This window comes from Ambystoma mexicanum, chromosome 4q (assembly GCF_040938575.1).
Source record: "Ambystoma mexicanum isolate Mex_15411 chromosome 4q, UKY_AmexF1_1, whole genome shotgun sequence".
Taxonomy (NCBI): domain Eukaryota; kingdom Metazoa; phylum Chordata; class Amphibia; order Caudata; family Ambystomatidae; genus Ambystoma; species Ambystoma mexicanum.
In genome coordinates, this window is record NC_090928.1 from 472593868 (window position 1) to 472614608 (window position 20741).

The following is a 20741-nucleotide window of genomic DNA, read 5'->3' on the forward strand; positions in this document are numbered from 1 at the left end:
CGATGTGCACATCGGGCACTGATGTCAACATTGCCACCCAGGTGGAGTATGCACCCCCCCTTCCCACCCAGGTGGAGTATGCATCCCCCCCTTCCCACCCAGGTGGAGTATGCAGCCACCCTCCTCACAACCCCGATGCACTGCCATGGGCCAGTCAGGCAACTCACCAAGCAGCCAGGCATGTCGTCCAGCATGTCACTCCATGAAGCGTGGTAGCATGGAGTTCCGCAGGACCAAAGAGTCATGAGTTGATCCTGGATATCAGGCACAGCAAAGTGTGAGGATTTTTCTGGTGTTGCATACCATCTGCACATTGATGGAGTGGTATTGCTTGCGGTTGCGATACACCATCTCCATGGTATGCGCGACTACCAACTCCACGTGGGTGCAGTCAAGGGCACCTACACAATTTGGCATGCCTGTCAGTAAATGGAAGGCAACTTTTGTATTGAATATCTCCTGGGGAGTCCGTGGTAGGGATATGCAGTCCCTTGTGTGCTTGAGCAGGGCATCCAGCACTTGGTTCAGTATCTGGGAAAATAAGGGTTGTGATATGCCATGCATGTGCCCCACTGTGTGCTGGTAGGTGCCTGTGGCAAGGAAGTGCAGCACAAAAACTACCTTCAGTAGAGGGGGGATGGTGGTGCATATTTCTATGAGGCTCACTATGTCATTGTGTATCAGGTCCACTACGGTGGTGATGGTGTCACGGTAAAGCCGGTACAGGGTGTGGATCTGCTCAGGTGTTAGGTTGAAGGGGGTGGCTCTGATGCGAGGGATTGGGGGCTGCTGGCATGGTAACGGTGGCTGCACTGGTGGGGCATGCTGGGCCTGTCTCACCTTCCTTCTCCTCCTGTGTCTCCTCTGTGGTGGGGGCTGTTGTTGTTGTTGTTGTTGTTGTTGTTGAGGCCTTGCAAGCAGGGCCTCCAGCTCCAGTAATGCTACTACTATTGGTATCATCTTGGTGTGGGAGGGGGTGTGGTGTGTGGGTGTGCTCCTTTTGTACTGGCCCTCACTCCATTGCCTCCACCTGTGTTGATTGTGTTCACCTGTGGCACTTCTAAACACTTCTCCGGGTTCTTTACACCTTCTCAGAGATGCTGGCATTTACACCATCCCAGAAGCTCTTTTTCAGCCTTCAGGAGGCCGTTATTTACACGTCCGCATTACTTGAGATCAGCTCCGGTTTACAGCATGCCACTAATGACGACATGGAGTGTTGCGCGTGCGTGCCCAGACCGCTATTTACGGCATAGTACTTAACAATGCCGTAAATAGCGGTCTGGTTGGTCAGAATAGCCCGTAGCGGTACGCGATGCTGGTAATCCTTTACCGGTATCGTTTTTCCCTTACCTCCAACCGCAGAATGACCCCCAAAATGTGTTTGTGGGTGTGTGGCTTGGCGAAGCACTGTTTCGTACACAATTCCACACTGTTTCACCAATCTGCACCACATTTTGCATAGTTACCTGTTAGGACCCTCCGGACATTACTGGCTGCATGACATTTGGAAACCCCACCATATTTCCCCGATTTCAGCACAAGGCAAAATTTGTTTGTGGGTTTGTGGATTGGTGAAGCGTTGTTCCTTATACAATTCCCCACTGTTTCACCAATCTGCACCAAATTTTGCACAGGTATGTCACGATCCTCCAGACATTACTAGCTGCATGCCATTTGCACTCCGTACCGCTTTCCCTTTATCTCAGCACCTTAAAAGATGAGAGGGTTGCCTGAAATCAGTTAAACATTAATGTGGTCGTAGGAGGACCGGTCCCGACATGAGGAACAAAACCTGAGGTCCAGGCCCTAGGAAGCATGGTTTCCAAGATATTTACACCGCAATGTATTGCAACTAACTGTGCCATGCCTGGGTGAGACGGCAGGTGGGGAGAGAGCACAGAAGGTCCCAGTATGCAGCAACACACCAACTCTCGCCTGCCCCCCCAACGTCTTCTCCGGGTATGTCAGCCAGCCACACACACCCAGTCTCAGTGCAGTTCATTTCAGGGTGCAAAGCACATCAAGCGATAAGCGAATCGGAACAGCGACCTACAGGATAAATTTGATCATGTCTGTCTACAAAACCCATTCGGAAAATGGGTACTTCTGCTAGTGTCTTATACAATGCTTATCACTCAGCACATAGAAAGTGTAATTTCTCGGCTATGTCCAGATATATATTCTGGGCTGCTGGACCTGGCTAGGGCAAAGGTTGCATGAAAGCTGAAACAGACACATTCCTGATTGCACCAGTTTCATGAAAGCATGTGCTAATGATGTAGTAGTCATTGAATTTTGTGCCATTTTGCCCTGCTATTGGCATCCTCCCTTGGGATTCCTTACTAAACCCAGTCTAGTCATTCACCAATGAACCCATTAAATACAAATACAATTAGTCATTTACCACAGTACCATCAGCCCTAATGGCTGTGGCCTCATAATAATGGCTGTTAGAGCTACAGTCCTTTCTATGGCAATGGACAATGCTAAAGACAAAACATAAAAAGAAGGAAAGATTTTATAATCCCACAATCCCCCCATTTGCAGTTTGTGCACAACCATCTTTATTTCAATACAATTTCATGCCCCGTTACAAGGACTTTATTATATGGGAACCAGGTCAATGCAGGCTGACCTTTATTAATCCCTCGTTACAGTGACTTCACATTTATTATCACCCAGCTGTTTCAAGTTCCAACTCTTTATTAACATCATTTTCATCATGGCAATAGAAAATTCTGTTTTCTGGGGTTTCAGGCTCTCTAATAGCAGTATATAAGTGATCTGACCTTTATTAGCAGAATGACTGCACAGCACTAAACCAGAGTAATCACTAATATTTCAATTAACATTATGGTAGCGCCTAAAGAAAGAAATGGTTTATCTTTGAGCCTTCTGTTGAGACATGTAGGATATCAGAAGCAATGCTCACGGTGGAAGACCGGTATGCAGTTTCAAATGTTTTCCTTTTGAGGTCATAAATAGTTTAATGTGTATGTCTGTCTATCTTTACCGGATGTCTGGAGTACCTCGGCTAAAATGCTGATTAAATTCAAGGAACAATGTGGCAAAGGTTTGAGCAGTTAAATGGTATTTCAAAGGCACAACTCATGGACGATTTCATAGGCAAATGTTTCCTTTCAGCCGGACCATAGATGTTGAGTGTCATAGTGCATTTATTTAGTGTTAAGTAAATCTCTCAGAGGGGAGTATCACTAACCCAAAATACAACTCTCATTGGCACTAAACAACTATTTTTCCTGTAAGGAACACCAGTAACATAACCCTCACAACAAATCCTATCCATCTACTGCTACTATCTCACCTGGTTTCCTTTTGTTCCCTTATTTTGGCACACTTCAGTTAGAAGGTGTTCCAAGCTCAGGAAAGATAGCTCAGGGGCAACGCGTTTGTCTTAGAAGCAAGAAAATGCAGCGCAACACAGGTATGAATCCTGATCCCCCACTCAGTGGTATTAAGCACGTTATAAAAGAACCATTATAATAGTGGTTATAAAGGACCATGATTGACAATCAATTACCTAACCAGACATCCAATGTTATCTTTAGGGCACAGAGCACAAATCAGTTGGGCTCTCCAAATGTTTTTATCTGCTACACATCTCTGATCTCAGAGACACCCTGCTCAAGTGTGGTATTAATTTGGTAGGAGACAAAATTCCTCTGAATGATTCATAAGCTTAAAAGAAGCAATGAGCTCACTAATAGTTCCAGCTCTAGTATTTCCAATGCAGACACATTTTCCATAGTTCATGAATAATTACAGACTCCTCTGTGAGCTCTCTTCGAAAGCAAAAATGCTGACAGTGGTGCACACCTGGTAACAATTGATATAGAAATTCAAATCATCATTATATGTACAGAAGAGCTGGTTTAAGAATTTAAAGGTGCGGGGGAGGAAAAAAGGCCTTGGCACAAAGCCTAAATCAGAAAAGAGAAAATAGAAGAGGACCCAAAAAGTGGGGCCCTCCCGTCCCCTGCACACTGTTTACTGATGCCACATAGGGCCTTCAAATATATGGATATAGATATATAACAGCAGTTTGTTAGTTGAGCATATAACAATTTATTTGGCAAAGAGGAAAACAAAATTTGCCAAAAGGCACATTCTGTTGTACAAAGTAATTCGTGACGTTTAACATATTAAAACAAATTGCGAAGAAGCAATAAATGATGGAGAGGTGATGCTGTCCAATTGTGGAGTGGCCGACGCGTTTCGAGGGTAACCTCTTCTTCATAAGGGCCCAATTGAACTGTTGACAACATTTCAAGGAGACAAAAAGTAAAATCTTTTATTTTATTTCCATAACAGTCAAGGACTGACTGACAAGCTGTACATAACTCGGGATGCTAGCGAGATGGTGAAGAGCAGAATACTGGAGATCTAGTATGGTGAAAAGAGTGAACTAACAGATCAAAGAGAAACACTCTATACTAATAGCTAAACACATAACAAAGGAGATGTATTGTGTGAGATCCACCTACATGGTGGGATCTAGAAAATGGCGTGATGAAGAGTCAGACAGATCGAGATAAGCCAAAAGCGGTAGTGGGTTCTAAATAGCAAGGACCACCCTTGAATAGTGAAAAAGCTGAGTCAATATGGGGAGCGTGTTTAAGAAAAAACCATACCCCTCCTGTGGACGGAGAAAGAATAACTCCGAAAGAGCGCTACTGAATAAAATAAATAATACTTCAAATAAACCGGAATTGGTTTTAAAGAATGCACTCACTCGAGTTGCGGGACGAGTAGCCAAGGCAACAGGGGCATCCGTGTGGTCAACAAGTATTCGAAACAATTATACGATGCAGGGCATCTGCAAAGAGACACGTACTGCTGGCACCTAAGTGGGGACATATACATTTCTGTTATACTGGAGAGAAATAAACCTGGGGTCTCCCAACCGGGCAAAGGGACCCAAGTAGCGGTAGCTTACCTGTACAGTGCGGGGAACACTGTTAGTGGAAACTGAAACCGGCAGGCAGTGGCTCCGCGCGGTCGTAACCTAGGGAACGAGCTGTGCTGGGGACACGCCGTCAGACGTAGAAAGGAAACTAAATAATAAACATAGAAAAGGGCATAGAAGCCGGTGAGTGAGGAATATGGAGGCCATCATGCAATGGCGCATAGTGCAAGCGTACTCATAGGGACTGACCAGAGATCAGGATAAATAAGAAAAGTAGAGTTAATATGTTCCATAATGAAACATAAGAATTCTGGTGTTCACCATCGCAACGCATTTTATAATTTTGGTTCTAATGGAACAGAAATTTGTGAATAGTACAATAATCGTTACAGTCATGATAGATAACACAAATGGTACATGCAGTTTACTCTTAATAGTCCAAAACAAATCATGTAGAGTCATGAGGCTACTCATTATATAGTGAGACAAGTATAATTCACTGACAAGGGGATAAAAGATTGCGATGTAGCCTATTACTCATACAAGGTTCGAACGAATGGAGAGATGGTTCAATTGGTCATTCGTGAACAGGTGCAAACATTTAAGTGAATATAGGCAAGTCAAACATAGGAAAATACAGTTCCCTTGAAGAAAACATCAAAGTCACAACACTTGTAATGACAAAGAAAAAAAATTTTTTTTAAAGTCCGGGATACTGACACTTGTGTATAGTAGTTGGCGATGTAACATGTGAGTTTCACAATTCACTATAGAAAGCAACTCAAAGAGAATTCATCATTCAGACCCTTAGGTTGCAAAGTGTCAAGTGTGTGGATCCAGTACTTCTCTCGCTGTGACAACAGGGATTGGTAATTGCCACCTCTGTGTGGACGTTTGACAATTTCTATGACTTGAAATTTAATTTGTGCAATCGTATGTTGGAATTCGATGAAGTGCCTTGCCACTGGGGATCTGAGATTCTTACATCTGATGGTGGATTTGTGTTCTGACCATCTTTCTTTGACGGGTCTTGTGGTTTGTCCTATGTATAATTTACCACAGGGACATTTCAATGAGTAGATGACACCTGCGGAGAGGCAGGTGGAAAAGTCTCTGATTTTGAATTTCTTCCCAGTTTGTGGGTGAGATATCGTTTCACCTTTTATAACATTGTTACAGTTCGTACAATTCAAGCAGGGAAAGGTACCCTTCTTTATGGTACTCAGTACAAGTATCATCAGGTGTCATCTACTCATTGAAATGTCCCTGTGGTAAATTATACATAGGACAAACCACAAGACCCGTCAAAGAAAGATGGTCAGAACACAAATCCACCATCAGATGTAAGAATCTCAGATCCCCAGTGGCAAGGCACTTCATCGAATTCCAACATACGATTGCACAAATTAAATTTCAAGTCATAGAAATTGTCAAACGTCCACACAGAGGTGGCAATTACCAATCCCTGTTGTCACAGCGAGAGAAGTACTGGATCCACACACTTGACACTTTGCAACCTAAGGGTCTGAATGATGAATTCTCTTTGAGTTGCTTTCTATAGTGAATTGTGAAACTCACATGTTACATCGCCAACTACTATACACAAGTGTCAGTATCCCGGACTTTAAAAAAAATTTTTTTTCTTTGTCATTACAAGTGTTGTGACTTTGATGTTTTCTTCAAGGGAACTGTATTTTCCTATGTTTGACTTGCCTATATTCACTTAAATGTTTGCACCTGTTCACGAATGACCAATTGAACCATCTCTCCATTCGTTCGAACCTTGTATGAGTAATAGGCTACATCGCAATCTTTTATCCCCTTGTCAGTGAATTATACTTGTCTCACTATATAATGAGTAGCCTCATGACTCTACATGATTTGTTTTGGACTATTAAGAGTAAACTGCATGTACCATTTGTGTTATCTATCATGACTGTAACGATTATTGTACTATTCACAAATTTCTGTTCCATTAGAACCAAAATTATAAAATGCGTTGCGATGGTGAACACCAGAATTCTTATGTTTCATTATGGAACATATTAACTCTACTTTTCTTATTTATCCTGATCTCTGGTCAGTCCCTATGAGTACGCTTGCACTATGCGCCATTGCATGATGGCCTCCATATTCCTCACTCACCGGCTTCTATGCCCTTTTCTATGTTTATTATTTAGTTTCCTTTCTACGTCTGACGGCGTGTCCCCAGCACAGCTCGTTCCCTAGGTTACGACCGCGCGGAGCCACTGCCTGCCGGTTTCAGTTTCCACTAACAGTGTTCCCCGCACTGTACAGGTAAGCTACCGCTACTTGGGTCCCTTTGCCCGGTTGGGAGACCCCAGGTTTATTTCTCTCCAGTATAACAGAAATGTATATGTCCCCACTTAGGTGCCAGCAGTACGTGTCTCTTTGCAGATGCCCTGCATCGTATAATTGTTTCGAATACTTGTTGACCACACGGATGCCCCTGTTGCCTTGGCTACTCGTCCCGCAACTCGAGTGAGTGCATTCTTTAAAACCAATTCCGGTTTATTTTAAGTATTATTTATTTTATTCAGTAGCGCTCTTTCGGAGTTATTCTTTCTCCGTCCACAGGAGGGGTATGGTTTTTTCTTAAACACGCTCCCCATATTGACTCAGCTTTTTCACTATTCAAGGGTGGTCCTTGCTATTTAGAACCCACTACCGCTTTTGGCTTATCTCGATCTGTCTGACTCTTCATCACGCCATTTTCTAGATCCCACCATGTAGGTGGATCTCACACAATACATCTCCTTTGTTATGTGTTTAGCTATTAGTATAGAGTGTTTCTCTTTGATCTGTTAGTTCACTCTTTTCACCATACTAGATCTCCAGTATTCTGCTCTTCACCATCTCGCTAGCATCCCGAGTTATGTACAGCTTGTCAGTCAGTCCTTGACTGTTATGGAAATAAAATAAAAGATTTTACTTTTTGTCTCCTTGAAATGTTGTCAACAGTTCAATTGGGCCCTTATGAAGAAGAGGTTACCCTCGAAACGCGTCGGCCACTCCACAATTGGACAGCATCACCTCTCCATCATTTATTGCTTCTTCGCAATTTGTTTTAATATGTTAAACGTCACGAATTACTTTGTACAACAGAATGTGCCTTTTGGCAAATTTTGTTTTCCTCTTTGCCAAATAAATTGTTATATGCTCAACTAACAAACTGCTGTTATATATCTATATCCATATATTTGAAGGCCCTATGTGGCATCAGTAAACAGTGTGCAGGGGACGGGAGGGCCCCACTTTTTGGGTCCTCTTCTATTTTCTCAGCTCTCTTCGAAAGACCTGTGGCTTCATTATAAGTGTGCCGGTCCGGTAACAACTGTACCGGTAAGCTTGCCGGTACTGTTGTTACCGGACTTGCAAACTACGAGTTCTGCTTGTGGGTGCCTTCTCTCCCGCCAGGTCTGACCTGGTGGGTGTACCGGCACTCGCGAGAACAGCATGTCAGATGCACCGGCACCATTCTGAATGGTGCCGGTGCATCCGACCCTCCATTCCCATTGAGCCTGATGCAGCTCAGATGGGAATGGGGAGGATTTCATTCCGGTGCCCGCAAATGGGCAATTGCCGGGTCTGGCAGGGCCGTAATGAGCCGGTAATTGCCCATTTGCAGGCACTATAAAGTTTGGCAGCAGCCTGCCGGTTTTACCGGCAAGGCTACTGCCAAACTTGTAATGAGGCCCCTGGTGTTGCATATCCTGATGAATGATGAATGATGTGATGAATACAGAGTATTTGTCCATTCTCTCCAAGGGGTAGCCACCCCCTGTGAAGCTAGGGAGGGACCCCTCCCTAGGGGTCTTGGTAAGTGGGGCCGCACTGGGAGTACTCCCCCTTAGAGGACACAAACTCCCATTACCAAGGGGAATTCCCTTTGGAAGACATGGTTTCTGCCAGAATGGGACTGCCTCATATCAACAACAATGCCTCTTACTCCTATTTTGATGCAGACAATGCTGGCTACAACCAGCAGTGGGATGAAGACGGGCAAACCTATTTAAGAACAAAGCACTATGAAAGTAGGATGAGGATGCCCGAAAAGAGAAGAAAGAAAGGTTTGCAGAGCAAGCCCTCTTGCATCAAAGCACCTCGGAGAGGTGAAGCCAAGCAAGGCCACGGAGCCCGAAGCCCTTTGGGAAGCAGAGTAGCACCATCAGAGATGCCGGTAGGCTGGAGAGGTGGACAGTGGGGAAGCCGTTATCTGAGTGGACGAGCAAGAAGCATCCAAAGTGGTAGCAAGACCACAGACATCCCGTGGTGGTCCGGACACCCATGCAACAATGCAAAGACCGGCAGGGCTGAGAGTGACACATGCTCCCAGTGACTGCTGTACAGTGAAGGTGGCAGCCAAGAAGCATGCCGCACCAGGGGCAAGCAAGAAACCAAACTGGACTGATGCAAGCGAGAAATCAGTTTTTATCAATAGCGCGAACCATATACAATAAGAGGAAGAAGGTGGAGAGTAAATGTGGAAAACATTAAGGACAAGAGTAATGTGAATTGCAGCCTAAGATAAAGTCACTGTTGTAAAGAGTTACAGGAGCTCATAGATCAGAGCCGACAGTCTTATTTCAAGAGATCACCCTAAAGAGACCCATTGAGAAAGACATTTTTATTTGCAAAAACATTGTTAAAAGAAGAAACCCTGAGAATAAGCCACAAGACAAAGAGGCAAAGGGGGGCCACATAACATTTGTCTTGCTCAGTTTAGTTATCGGTTATCAGTGGTACGGGTATATAGAGCCAGGTTTGGACAGAGAACATTTCCATTATTGACTTCTTGACTACATATGGCATCTACAGTGAAGGGAGAGTTAGGCCTTTATCTTTATCATTTAAATACAATAAGTAAACATGCCCAACTTGAGTCCATGTCCTTCTTCTAACCCTCCACAATCCATATCAACTGTTTATTGAAAAAATCCTGGACCCCCCCCCAAAAAAAAGCAGCGTTACATTCCATTTCTTCACCAACTGCTGTGAAATTCGAGATCAGGCAAATCATCAGGTCCTCGGTGATGGTGCTCAGTAAAGAAACAACTCGCAGTTCACTGACCTAAGCCTCAAAGTTCCTCAGTTGCACCTCAGTCGTAAGGCCAATTGATTTTTCTAATGCACAAAATGGTGCTCAGCGGCTCCATGACATTAGAATCGATGTCCATCAGTTGCACTCCTGTTATAAGGCTGATTGCCTTTTCTAATCAACTCAATCAGTTTTCAAGTGATTGGCCCTTGCATAAACCCCAAACGGCAAGTGCAAATGTTGTTGCATTTCTCAACCGCTCTTCTGCACCCCATTTATTTTGTGTTATGATATAAAATGCTTGATGTTGTGCTAGATGAATGGCTGTGCCCCACAAGGCAGACAAAGGCAATGAAAAGGTGATAGTGCCAAGAATGGCTTTAAGTATCAACTACTGGTGTCCTCTTATATCTACACTAGTTATTTCTCCATACAACAGCTCCTGACTTGTTACAGTGATAACATGGTGCAATGTTGTTGAACTCATAAAATAGGAGACAGAAAACTGGGTAGCACTCCAATACACATCATGCAATGAATATGCATGCAATATAAACAAAACTTGTCAAAGACAGCCCTTCTGGTGGTATTCTACTTTTCTGTTGACAGCTTTGTCACCGGGAAACAGTAAGGACCCATTTCATTGTCTATTATATATGTCACAGTCAATGTCCAAAAACAGGGGAAGCCACCATGTCTTCTTCCAGCTAGTTAGATCCTAAGGCATGTGTCCTGATCACAGACATTATTAGGTAAATCTCTCCAAAAGTTACTAGTACCTCACCATCGTTTTACTTTATCAACCTTGCATAATATCTTGCATGTTATGAAAAACACAAAGTATTAGCATTGTAGCATGCACAATTGCTCATTACTGGGCGGTATTACCCAAATTGACCTTTTACAATTGACCTTTTGCCCTATTGACCTAATAATACTGGTCCTAATTGACCATCTGCACAATTGACCTTTACCTTTATTTTACTTTTACATATATATGTGAGGTGGGTTTGGGGTAATAAATAATTGGGATTGGGTAGGAGGTTGTGAGGGGTTTTGGATTGAGTGGGGGATTGCAGGGGGTTTCCCCACGCGTATTTGTCATAATTGACCTTCATTTTATGATCAATTGGACATTACAGTTAGCAGAGATTGAAACCAGGTTAAAATCAGTGTCAGTTTAGTCATAAGGAACGATAAATATCAAAGGGATTATGCCTGTGATTGGGCGTAGAAATCTCTGAGGCCTCATGGATCATGATGACACGAGACTAAATCTTGTAACATATTTAAGGATTGGGCCCTGAGTATGTATAAGCAGGAATATGAGATGTGTAATGTATTATGATGTGATGTGATTAGTGATTTGTAATATTTTAAAGGTTTGTATTGAAACCAATAAAATAAAAAAGTAAATTTGTATACATTCAACTGGGCAACACAGACCCACCCGAATTTGACTGTTCCATTTAAGAACTCTTTGGGTAACCCATTGAGATGTTTGTGACTTAACTGCGGTAGAATAGATTGCATTCTGACCATCTTCACTGGATTTGAAATTTGGGAGAGCAATGCCTGGAGGTCAAACCTGTTCTTCTTTACATTCAGCTGCAGGCAGAATGAAACACAATAGATATTCTACTCCACAGCCCCATGACCCAAGACATTCACAGGTCCCTCCCTGCCAGGATATTATGTAATACTTCCTCCAATCATTGCCAACACCTGACCTCTGCTGTAGTGATGACATTGCTCAGATTGACAGCAAGAGTAAACAGTGTGAGATAGCATCAGTGTTCCAATCTAGTACCTTTGTTCCAAAGCCCCGAGTCGTTCTGTTCAATCAATTGTGAGGCTGACATCATTGAAGGAGACACAGACAAAAGATTAAAGATATAACAAATGTTTTTATTAAAGAAATAGGTCAATATGGATTAGGGCATAACTTACTCTATACTAAGGTGGGATCTCCCTATCTAAAGAAACTAAGTGAGATCTGTGTCAACTGAAAAGTCTGTCTGTGTCCAAAATCTATGCTGGCCCTCACAACTAATAACAAAACAATGTGTGGGGATGTCAACCATAAACTAAACAATGTTCCAAACATAAAGTTCTGACATATTTCCAGCTCAAGCTTATTCTTAAGCTTCTTTTCCCTAAATGTCAATAAGTTCGCTATAATGTTCACTTTACCTTCTTGTGGACTTAATATATGAAACTTCCATACTTTTATACAGGTCAGGCTGCCATTCCCCAAGTTCAATTTAGTTCCAGGGCAACACATCTCTGGATTCCCTTCCCCATGTTCAATATTCAAGAATGACACAAAAAGAAGTATCTTGAGGCTTTGTTCTTTAGTCGATGTTTCAACAATTCTTTAGAGTTCAAGGCTCTCTTCACCAAACCTTGTATGCTCAAATGATAGCTTTCCTTTTCAACACAACAGCAAACTTCCTTGTTGGCATATAGGGTTATCTGGTCTGGGCGTAGTTGTTGGATCGCATGATCCAACCATTACAGGTCACACAACCAGGAACTTCCAGGTTTCCTTGAGTATTTCAATATTCTGCACAACAAGTGGTTTCTCGACTTAGACTCCAGTGGTTTCTCCCGTTGGACTCAAACTTTGCACTCAGAGTCTGTTATTCAATGTAGTTTCCCATTTTCTTTCAGTTCATTAGGTAATATTAGCAGTTGTGCTGTTTCCTCTCACTCAATGTTCCAACATGGATAGCCTTTGTCTTCCCTTTCACTTTGACATTCAATAGGTGGAAGTTTTACATATCTCATAAAATTTGGTATTCAATAAATATATCTTTACTGCGTTTTAGTCAATTCATTGTTCAATAAGTGTAAAGTTGCCAGTTTCATTAAATTTGATTTTCAATAAGGGCAATTTAGCCTCTTTCATTCAGTTCAATATTCAATAAACATAAGCTTGCTGGTTTCATTCAGGTCACATTCGTTTCAGTGTTCGAAAAATGCAACTTTGCTGGTTTCAGTTGATTGAGTGTTCAATGGGGCATCTGTGCACATTTCATTCAATTCGGTATTCAATAGTGCGACTTTGCCAGTTTTGTTAATTTCAATATTCATTAAGGGTAACTTTGCTTATTTTTGTTCAGTTTGGTATTCGATAATATGAACTTTGCCAGTTTTCAGAGCCCACTATGTTATGCATGTTCCCTTGGAGCACCCAGGTGTTTCTGGTGTCCCTGAGTTGGCAACTCCTTTCTGACAGGAAATGCTGTTTGTTGGATGCTTTATCCAGCCCTCTCTGGCTCTCGTGCACAGCTTTGCCTCTTCTTCTCAACAGCTTTTGTTGACCGCCTTCCCTTTTGGGGAGCCTCCTCCCTGCAGAGTCCCACCAGCAGGACTCCTGTACTCTGGAGTGGCATTTCAGTGTATCAGAGTCTTGGCTTCTCGCACTGCTCCTTCTGCTGTGCTCCCCTGTTTCTCTCTCTCTGTGCCTCTAAGGTCCACCTCTTCTACACCTGTGGTCCTGTAATGGGCTAAAGATGTTCTTTATTAATTAAGGCTGCCTGCTTCTGATTATAGGGTCATTCCTGACCTTTCTTCATCTTCTTCACCCCAGTACCAGTGTGGTGAGAGTAACTGGTGTCTATTACTCTCAGTTACTGATTCTTCGTCTCAGTAGTGGGGAAATTGTTTAATGTTCCTAATTCTCAAGTGTTTCTTCCTCATATCAGTACTGGAGTGTGAAGTGTGTGTAATATTCATAATTCCTATTTGTTCTTTCCTAATATCAGCACTATTAGATACCCCAAGAGGGGAATAAGTGGGAACTGCCTTATAATGACCAAAAAGGGTTGGGGAGATGTTAGGCGAGTTGTTATGAGGATAAGGGGGATACTGTGTTCTATCCCAAGATACGTCATTTCCAATTCTTCATCTCCTCTTTCTCGTATGTCGGGGTGAATAATATCTCCTGTTTCTCTCTTCTAGACAAGGGAGCAAGGGGAACAATATCCCATAGCTACCTCTGCGATAGGGGTTTCTTCCTTAAAGGAACATGTGGAATGCTGTATCTCACCTAGGTGCATATCACATCCAATCCCCAACGACCCTCTACCCAGTTGTTCCTCCCTCACTTGTTCACCTCCAGGATTGGGATCCAAAAGCGATGGCCCTTCCCTGGCCACCTGCATAGAGGATCCAAGGGGGGAGTAGACGTGAGAACTTCCCAGGTTTCTCACACAATGCTGAAAGATAAACAGTACAAAATATTAGCCGTCAACACAAAATGTGTCATGCCTCATAATGTATCAGGGGTCCTACATCAAAAGTAATCCCAGTAAAGAAAAGTAATCCACATACACCAGGCAAGAAGTAATGCAGAGCTAGTGGACCCAAACAACTGGGAGACATGGTTCAGACAGTCCTGTGGAAATGAACCGAATGAAATTAGCTTTTTATACACAAATTACAAAATGACCATCCCAAATTTTAGTTACATTTGCAAGAGAACTGATTGGTGGAAATACGTCAGACCCCTATAGTGTTCCTTACATTAGGTGGCTTCCATTGGATAAAACATTTCTCAGAACAAAATCACATCAACACCCCTTGTGATATCACAAACCTTCCCACACCACCTCTCCATTATGTTATTGTGCTGACCGGCCAAAAAACACTTAATGGTCATGGTTGGCACTGTTCAATACACAAGTGGATACCTGTGGATATTACAGGCAGTGGCAGAATGGTAAATTCATGCCTGTGCTTCAGTGAATTATATGCCGGTAGGGGCCTGAACTACCAGCTGGTCAGGTCTGCCGGTTGTCCACTGCCCCTACCGGCAGACTCAGAGTAACCCGATCCAGAAAAAGGAAGTACCGGCCATTTTACAGGCATTTTGTCAAGACCGGTTACTTGTAATGAGGCCCTGGTGTTTTAACAATAATAAATAGGGCCCCTTTCAATGTAGGCACAATAACATAGTGAGCCTGTATATATACGAAATTGCCCAGTTCCAGTGAATGGCACAACTCCTGTGGCTCCCTTGGTAAGTCTTATTTTAACTGTGAGTTGATAGACTTAATGCAGGTTCAGAGTTTCTTGTAGCAGTCCAGCATTATGTAATCAGTCAAATGACTTTTTACATAAGATACATTCATTGGTGGTGAGGGAAGATGCTTCATGAGGATGTAAACCAGGTTTTTCTATTAATCGTACCTTGATTAGCAAAAGGTTCCAGTGGTAAGGTACCTGGCACTTGAGGTTTGTTTTAGCACACACTTAAGCCAACTTGTTTGTTTATAGTTCCATGGAAGCTTACAACCACCTCGGCTGATTGGGGTGGTCAGAGCAGTGCAATTCCTTCTCTATTTGGAGTGCTATGCACAGATCCTTCATGATATGCTCAGATAAATGGGTCCCCATGTTGCTACTTATACACACAGGGACTCCAAGCTAGACCATGAAATCCCTTATCAACCACTTTACAACTGTCCTGGTGAAGGCCTCACGAGAGAGGTACACCTCAACCCATCCTGAAAAAGAGTACAAAAGGATCAGAATTTCTTAGTACCCTAGTATCTTTGCATTTGTGTTTAATAAGGGATTCCAGAGTTGACTGTACACTCCTGGATTTGCTTTCAATGCCTCGCCTTTGTTGTGCTAATGGCTACAATACATTTGAGCAACTGAGGAAAAGCCTTCTGTGTAAATGTCCTGATTGAGGGAAGCACTGATAACCCCCTTTCCTAAATTGGCGAGTCTGTATAAATACAAACAGAGTAGGACAATAGTGCCTTTGGTGACTAGGCAACCATTTATATCCAACCAAATGCTTTTAGGGTACAGGCAACATTCCACCTTAGATCAAGAGCATTGCTCTGTTCCTGGAATCACATTTTGTATAATTGATAGTTCTTGCGATGAAGAGAATGATGGGGTATTTGCCTGACTTGTTCGTCTCATCATGAATGCAGCCTGAGATCCTGAAACAGCCACCTCGTTAGCATCAGAATCTTATGTGTCTCCTTTCAATACTTCATCACAAAGAGGTTAATAGGCTTTGCTTGACAACTGCAATTTGTTCTGTGACATAATTACTTTTAGCAATGCATGGACATAAGAATTTTTATTTATAGGTGAACCTGATGCTGGGAGGCACCCATACTGCATCCAAAATTGACCAAACTCATGGACACCTCTAAAATCATACCATTGAACTGTATCAATTCTAACACTCTGTTGAGCAGCTTATGTGCATGCTCTTGTCAGATTATACAATGTGGCATACAGAGCAGATGATAAACTTGGTAATGGAGCACTTCTATCAGTGTCTGGAGGAACCGACTGCATATTCTATAACTAATTTCCCTTTATATTCAAATAAACATGACCCATCAACAAAATAAATCAGATCAGTATCGTCAAAGGGTACATCACATAGGTCTTTAGTGGGATATGCAAGTTCATCAGTCTACACAGTGATGAGGCTTAACATTAATGGCATTCAGTAATAAAAATGCAGAATTTGAAACAGGAAACATGTCAAAATGTGGACATCCAAAACAATACATTTGAACTGCTGTGCAACAAGTGCAGCTGCTGCAACTGACTTGAGAAAAGGGATAAAACTAGGAGCTAGTGGGCCAAGTGTGATTCTATGATAGGTTAGTGGCCAGTTTTTTTTTAAATCCTTCGTTAAGAGGCAAAAGGACATAGTTGCATAGCCCAGTTGGAGACTTGTTCAGGTGTATTGTTGCCATATATTGTGTGAAAAATCAAAGAATTATTACTTATCTGAGTTCACTGGAAGAGAGAAAAAGGCAGAGCAGAGCTCCACAATAATGAAGTAAGGAGCGGAGGTTGGACCACATGTCTATATAGTAGCTAGACTTAGGACCACTGGAAAGGGAGTATAGGAGTATTACAACAGCTGCTCATTGGGACTATTATCTCCTGCTTCAAAAATGACTGTATCACAGGGCCATTCTTTTCCTCTGCTTCTGGCAGTAGCTTATACTAGGGAATTCTAAGCAATCACTTGGAAGGGTCTACCCATATTCAGACAGGCTGTTCATTGTGACTATGTCCTACTTCCTTGTCAAACAATTGGGAAACTATGATAATAATTCAGTGAGTTTGGTGGACAAGTAAATGGCACTGGGGTCTGGAAGTGAGCGTCAAACTTCCTTTAGAATTTCTAAGAAAGCTCTGGTATTGTTATCTGGAATTTCAGGGAACTCTTCATCAGGTGTACATGATATGGTGCAATTCAGCTTGCATAAAATATCCCTTTCAAAAAAATGAACTGAGGCTGAGGGACTCAATATGAATTCATTCATAGCTGTGCTAGGACCTAATGAGACTGAAAGAGGCTTAGTGACAGGATGGGGTACATTGTGTTATGCATACCAAGAGGGTTAATGGTCTCTGGAAACTTCAAGACATGAAAAAACAAGGGGGGTTCTGGGAGTTTCTCTACTACCGGCCTATATCCCAGGTTAGAGTATCAACCAGAGTCTTTAACTCGCCATCCTTTCACAGAAGAGACATTTCTACTACATATCAGTCTTTGTCCTGCCCAAGGACAGCCCAGCACCGAAATGCCTGGTAATTCCCTTCTGAACAAGAGTACCAACAGCAACCCCAGACACGTGTTTCGGCTTGGTTGGGCCTCATCAGTGAGGTGGAGCGGTGCCTCTCTAAGAACAGTGAGCAAGGGTTCCACGTCTGGATTACCTTAGTAATTTAGGGTGAAAACCCAAAGCTACTTAATATGCAAAATCAAGGGGGGTTCTGGAAGTTTCTCTACTACTGGCCTATATCCCGGGTTAGACTCTCAACCAATGTTTTCCCCTTCTGTAATGGCTTGGCAGGCCGAAAATTGATGGTCTGGAGGGATGCCCAGAGCTGTGCCCGTGGTTATGATTAAGTCAAAACCTTCCAGCCATCACCTTTTTGTTTTGCTAAAGTCACCCCGAGTGGGACGGGTATGCCCAGATGTGGGTCCCGAGTCTGCCGGGCCTAGAGACCCAAGCTACTCCTCACTGATGATGCCCAACAATGCTGAAACATGTCTGGGGATGCTTGTGGTCTCGTGCAGAAGGGATGTGACCTAGCAGTTCTGGCTGGACTGCCCCTTTTGGGGTAGGACCAAGCCTGATTTGCATATGGTTTTTCCCCTTCTTTAATGGCTTGGCAGGCTGAAAAAAAATAGTCTGGAGGGTTGCCCTGAGCTGTGTTCGTGGTTATGATTAAGTCAAAACCTTCCAGACATCACCTTTTTGTGTGGCTAAAGTCACCCTGAGAGGGACGGGTATGCCCAGACGTGGGTCCCGAGTCTGCCGGGCCTAGAGACCCACGCTACTCCTCACTGATGATGCCCATCAAGGCTGAAACATGTCTGGGGATGCTTGTGGTCTTGTGCAGATGGGATGTGACCTAGCATTTCGGGCTGGACTGCCACTTTTGTGGTTCGACCAAGCCTGATTTGCATACAGTTTTTCCCCTTCTGTAATGGCTTGGTAGGATGAAACACGATGGTCTGGATGGTTTCCCAGAGCTGTGCCTGTGGTTATGATTAAGTCAAAACCGTCCAGCCATCACCTTTTGTTTTGCCATCTTCAAGACATGATACAGACTGTCCTTCTATAACAAATCCTACATACAGGTCGTCTTGGTTAACAAGTATTAGGGGATGCATGCTGTAAAGCTGTCTTAATACTGGCCTTCTTCTGTTGAAGAAGGGGCCATGTCATTTTCCAAAAAAGCTGATGCACATGCTTTGAGAATGGCGGCATATCTGGGAGTGGAGTCTGAAAGGTTTGCTGGGTCAGTTGGGACGTTCAGTCTTTCAGTGACCCTCTTGTTTACAAAAATTACATGCAGTGGGACTTCTGGAACCTGTCCCCTGAAGGTTCTGTACTGACCCCCTATCATTCCTCTTCCCCATCCTCTCCCACACCCTTGCTTGAAACCTCTCCCAACCCCATGGAATGTCTGCTGTTGGCGGTTCTGCTGATTCAGGACCATGAGTTTGCTCTCAATTATTGCTTTTGTGCCATGCCAGACAATGATAAGTTACCCTAAACAATTCCAATAAGTGCGTTGTTTGCCACAAGTAGCACATCATTTTCATCTGCTGCTACAATTTTGAAAATAGACCCTGAACAAAGGTGCTTGCCAAATCCTCGTGAGCAAAGTATGGGCCTCATTACGACCCTGGCGTTAACCAATGGCGCTATTAGCGCCATTGGTTAACACCGTTAACTTACCGAATCCGCCATGGTGAAATGGGGATTTACCACCCCATTCCAAGGTTGGCGGGGCGGTAATTCCCCATTTACCATTGGCCCTTCCCCATTCCCATTTTTGCCCCAGAGGGCTCAATGGGAATGGGGAAGGCGGTAATTATGGTACCGCAAATTGCTGTACCGTAATTACCTCCAAGGTCCCTTTGCGGGTCCCTACTTTAACGGCTGGTACAGACCAGCCATTAAGGTCGGGAGCCGCAAAGGGATCCTGTAGTAAGGCGTTAAGGGGTTAACGGCACCGCAACCTTTTATGGCGCCGTTAACCCCTTAACGCCTGGGTCGTAATGAGGCCCTATGTCTTTTTCCTTGTGCCTGTATGTTGGATAAATACCTATTAAGTCAATACTCTCCTTTCTTCTCTTTCCAATCGTTAATTATTTTCGTGAATATGTTTGTCTGGGCAAGGCCACATGATTAAGAGCTAATAAACCCATATCATGCACGTACCAAGATGACATATATCCCAATCAATGGCCAACTGCTTTGCTGCATGAGCTAGTGTCTGAGGAACTATCATTGAAAGACTGCCTTGAGTTCATGGGAAAATCCCTCGGGCTCTTCTCCAATGTTTGGAAACGTCTTTGACTACATTTTTGAGGGTTCCTAGTGTCTGTGGTGTGCGTATGGTAACTAAATTCTTTCCTTGATCAGAGTGTCATGGAAGCTGTCTCAAAGGGGCTTGAATTATTGCTGTCTTTTTAAGTGGTGCTCCACCAGGTGAAAATTGGATGGGATAGCTGGCAGGAATATGAGTGAGCCTCTGAGCGGCCTCCTCTTCAGGTATTGCATTCAGAGTACATGTAGGATGGCCAGTTGCTGTTAACTATCCCAGGCTGTAACATTGTGCTTGGAGCTGGTTGGAATAACGTGCAGATGCTGAGTTGTGGGCTGATGGACAGCATTTGGCTGTGGAGCAGGATGAAGTGGGGGAAAGGTCTAGTTGCTGGGGAACAGCGTACTGTTGTGTAGAGGGAGCAGACTTCTATGGCGTTGATTGGACTTTGCTAAATAATTTGAGTTTATTCTGACTATTACCTTTCCCCTGTATATCTTTAATTGATTGGGGATGAAGCAGATTGGGTGCTTGCCCAAAGTCCAAATATTCAATTAACTTACCCTTTGATCTAAGATTTTCTATTTGACTTGTAATCACTCAATTTAGAAGCATCAGGTATATTTGATGCTCCATCGTACCAATAAAAGTAAGTACCCCATTGCTTTAAACAGATTTGACCCTTTTTTGAATTGAAAGCTCTCTTCAAATGAGTGATCTTGTCTATGTTCCAGAGGGAATGAGTTCTGGCAATCTTTCTACATTATCACATGCTATGCTTGTAAACATCTGTGAGCCCCACTGTTGTATTTAGTGTACATGTAGTGTGCTAGAGTACCCTTAGCTGGTGTAGGCATAACTTTGGACTGACTTATCTCCATTTTCCTGGCTAGTATATTCAGTCATGAA

At 43.2% G+C, this 20741-nt stretch overlaps 2 long non-coding RNA genes across 2 annotated transcripts; one reads left to right on the forward strand and one right to left on the reverse strand.

The window, feature by feature from the left end:
* Positions 1-4065: 4065 nt before the first annotated feature.
* Positions 4066-6108, reverse strand: LOC138467789 (uncharacterized). The gene is made up of 3 exons (XR_011268140.1): positions 4961-6108; positions 4757-4867; positions 4066-4276 (listed from the first exon to the last, which is right to left on the reverse strand). It is a non-coding gene; the product is annotated as an uncharacterized lncRNA (long non-coding RNA).
* Positions 6109-6185: 77 nt separating this feature from the next.
* LOC138467790 (uncharacterized) lies at positions 6186-8108 on the forward strand. The gene is made up of 3 exons (XR_011268141.1): positions 6186-7228; positions 7322-7432; positions 7913-8108. It is a non-coding gene; the product is annotated as an uncharacterized lncRNA (long non-coding RNA).
* Positions 8109-20741: the final 12633 nt, after the last annotated feature.